Below are 4,318 nucleotides of genomic sequence, written 5' to 3'. Positions count from 1 at the left end.
GAAGAGGCAGGGCAGAAGCAGAATGGTTTGATTACTGCATTTGAAGAAACTGAAGTTCCCTTACAACATCTGTTTGCTCAGTGAAGGATTATAATAATTACGAGCTATTAGAGCCATATTGAGAACTTCTATGCTCATGGCTGCTTATCCCAGAGTTGGCTGTGAATCTTGTATTAGTTTGTGGAATGCCCTGTGTGCTTTTCAGTGATTAAAAGATGCCACCCAAATGTCTGGTATCAAGCAGAGATTGTGTCACTCTGTGTTCTGCTACCAATTCATACAGAGAATTTGGCTTCATCTTGCCAGGATGTTGACAGTGACTTTTAACTAACAAGAAAACAGCACCCAAAAACAAACTTTTTTTTTTTTTTAATGTTCTGGTAAATATTTTTGTCCATTTGAGGAAATAGTAATTCTGGGCTTAGAAAAATTCTGCAGAGTCGAAAGAACAATTAGGTTCGAGTGTAACATGAAGCTTTTTTCTCTGCTGCTGAACTCCTATCTCCCACTGTCATGTGTGCTTGCACAGAGTGGGACTCTCGAGCAAGTCTGTAGTACTTCACACCAAGCAACTGCCTTGGAAACCAAGGAAAAGCCACTTTTGTCTAACCTAAGAGTGGATCACATTTATTCATGTTGAATAATTTATATGACAAATATAGGTGGGGGTTTTTCCTGTTAATAATGGGCTCGGTCATTGAATTTGTGAAGTTTATGCGAAATTTTTGAGACTCTGGAGCTGCTTGTGAACTGATACTTCACCAGTCTCTGCCTGGTTCCCCAATCCCTGGTGGTGTTTCCCCTTTGTGGCTGGGTAGCTGACCCTTAACACACCCCATGGACAGTGAGGAGCTTCATGCTCCTTGGAATGGTGTCCATTTGTTACTTTGGTGTACTTGGAGGAAGGGTATCCTTTCCTGGGGAAGGTGGAGGGGTGGGGAGGGGAGGAAGAGAAGGGTGCTACAGGAATGTTGATGAAATGGGGACACAAGACTCTGGACTGAATCAAACCGAGGAGCGGTTGAGAATTCCCAGTGGGTGCTCACAGCCTCTGTTGCTCATTTGCCTACTTGGTCTAGTCCTAGTGGTGCTTGTGAAAGTCTGGTTATGTGGTGATGGGGAGGCCAAGAAGGATTTTTTTTGTCCTTTTTCAACCAGAAATTCCAGGCATATGCCCTAGAGGCTCTTCAAATCTCTACTCCCCCAGAGTGCAAAGGGGAAAGGAGATGGATTCTACAAATTACCATAGCAAGGAAGGCCCTTCTGTCATTGTGGCCATCCATGTTTCTCAGCCTTTTGACTGGGTTACTGTCAACCCTGCCTTACTTCTGGTGACCACCCATGGGCACACACAGTGGAACATGAACAGTTACCCGGCCGTGGTACTTTTGGCAGTCAGTTGTGTTGTGTATATGTGACTGCAAATTTTGGTCAAAACCCTTAAAAATCTGTTCTTCCTGGCCAGGCAGTCTCCAAACTCTTATTCTTGTGAAGTTTCTCGTAAGCATGTCATTCACTCCTGACTGTACAAGAATGATACCTGAAGAAAGTCTCTTTAGAAATCCATATGATTTTGTTCGTTATACGTGGGAGTAACTTTGACCTTGGGTCTCATCCAAGGTTTTTTAATATTTGGATCCCTTCTTGTCAAAAGCCGTTTGTAGAAGGTAGCACATGAACTCTTCAAGTGAGACAGATTTCAGACTTATTCTCGTGCAACCCTACCCATAGAAGAGCACACTGCAGTGTGATGGGATCAGGTGCTCTTCTCCACATCAGAAAAAAGTGGTGTTATGTTTCAAGGGTGGGTAATTCGAGCAGGTTTTAGAAAAAAAACTCTGCTCAGCATGTTAAATTCAGGGAGTTTAGGCCCCAGGGAGAAATCAAGGCAGGGTGCAATTTTGGAAGAGGGAGGCATGATCCATCATGTTCCATCTCCAGCACAGGTCTGGCAGAGTGGGTGTCACAGTGTACCTGAGTCTTGCTGTGTGCTGGGAACAGAGAGCTCTTCGGAGGAGAGTTGTGACAATACTTCAAAAACCTTTCCTATTTTCCCCATTGTGAAAAGGACTTTGCTGGCAGTCTGCAGGTACAGCACTCACTGGATCCCAGCAGCTTGGCTCAGAGGAGATCTGTAACCACAGGCTCTGGGTTGTGCTCAGCACATGCACCTGTGGGTATTTCACTGGCTGAAATAATTGTTTCAGCTGAAAACTGGCAATTATTTTCAATTATACACATATATTGTATTCACATAAACACACTGTGAAGAAACATAGGAACAGAACAAACTTAAGTCATCTTCCCATGTTTTGTGTAAATAGCTGAATTATATTTATTAACCTACAGGAGTAACAGGCTCCTTCACTTGTCTTCTTGTCTAGCACCAGACGATTAACTTTTGACTTCTTTTCAGGTTTTCAGCTGTAAACTGTGGATAAGAATGCTTCTTCCACAAGGCTGATGTGAAAAATAAAGCACTCACTGAACACCTCAGTTAAGCGATGCTGTCCAACAGTGCCAAGTTGTTTTTAAGCCATCATTTCATATTATGGTATCCTGGTTTTTCAGGTGTATATTTAATAAAGGAGATAATACATAAATGTGAGGTTTGCACTTTGTCATTCAAGAAACATCTAAATAGTATTTGGTTTCAGAAAAATGAATGCCTCCCTTATCAGAATTAGTAGCAGTTTTTGAATATTTTCTCTCTCATTTGGGAGTGGCCTGTATGACATGTTTCTTGTGGCAGCTTGGAGACCTGAGTCCCGTACCTTCCTTTAAACTAGGCAAAACCCAGGGGAGTTTGGAATACAGTGACATGAGGAAAAGGTAGATGTAGCTTGATGTACAATTGCTTTGTTCTGTGCTTAGGTGGCCCACCCTTTAATGACATATAAACTAATTCCTTGCTATCATCTCTTCACTGTGTGTTCTTGTCCATGTTATTCTCATCTCTTAACACTTGCAGTTGATTTGGCCTCTCTGAAGTCTCTCCAAATGTAATACCAGTCCAGGATGCTGAATCAGAGCAGCTGGCTAGCTTCCTCCGGCCTATTTCTGAGCTCTCTGTGGCAGACAGCTGCAATATTTTCACGAAGGAACAAAGTACACTTCAAAGTTTTCAGTGCCTAATGATAGCCACCCATTAGATTGGCATCCTTTGTCACATCCATCCACATCACTTCCCAGTGACTTAATCCTACGCTCTCACTGGCATGAAAAGGCTGCAGATATATCAACATACAAAAAATCCAGCTAAACAAGCATTAATCATGCACATCACATCAAATTAACATGTTCAAAATTAATATTCTTGACCTTGCCAGTGGGCAGAATAATCCGTCTTGCAGTAGGCTTGCACTCCGGTGCGAGGTACCAGGGACTTGAGCCGACGTGCGAGAGAAGTGCTGACCTCTTCACTTGGAAATAACATTTCTCTCCCATAATAGACAGTCTTGCCTCTATGAAACAGAACCTTTGACCTTTCTAACAGGAATAATGTCCCTGTCAAGGTGCTGGGTAATCAGTATTGCCATGCCCGTTTAGAGACTGTTGTCATTTGCCACTCTTGTAAACAGGGCAGTGACTGCTGCCTCCCAACCTGACTGCCTAATGAGGAATATGCGAACATCTCTGTCAAGGAGTGAAGTCTCAAATACAATTTCAGTTACATGGGAATTATCAGTTAGTCTCAGTATAGAAATAGCTCATGTTGTGGGTGAAATGTTTGCCTTTCTTGCTGTGAGTGGAAGGCCTGTGGAGTGGGAGTTTTCTAACAGACTAATATAACTCTTTTATATGCCTTCATTTGCATTAGGTCTTTGATTGACTCCATCCACCGAGCTGGTTTTCTCTTGCCTCTGTTCATTAATTTTGTGAATAAGGTTCATTGGCGCAGTCAGATCATCTCCATGCTGCAGTTCCTCGGTTGGCTTTCTCTGCACTGGTGTTGGGACTGAGCCTCCTTTTAACTCCAATGGTCCCACCAAAACTGGGGACTCTGAGGTTTTTTCAAAGATTACTTAAATATTAAGAAAAAAATTCTGTTAATTTCTCAGGTGGCTGGTGTCTGCTTTAAGACAGAATGGGACAGGTATTTTGGAAAACGCCGTGCACTGCCAGCAGCAGTGGCAGTGACAGGAGCCACCTCTTACGCGGTACCGCACAATGGGGAGCGAGAGTCGGGATGCAGAGGGACTTTATCTGGCAGAGTCCTACCCACTGCTCCACTTTATGATCTAATGTGATCCTTTTTCCCTGTTTCTTTTTTACTGGGAATATAATATTGATCCTGTAAGCGTTGGGAGCATTCCTG

This window comes from Corvus brachyrhynchos, unplaced genomic scaffold (assembly GCF_000691975.1).
Source record: "Corvus brachyrhynchos isolate BGI_N302 unplaced genomic scaffold, ASM69197v1 scaffold26, whole genome shotgun sequence".
In the NCBI taxonomy this organism is placed as follows: Eukaryota; Metazoa; Chordata; class Aves; order Passeriformes; family Corvidae; genus Corvus; species Corvus brachyrhynchos.
The sequence above is the reverse complement of the archived record's forward strand: the minus strand, read 5'-3'. Positions refer to the sequence as shown.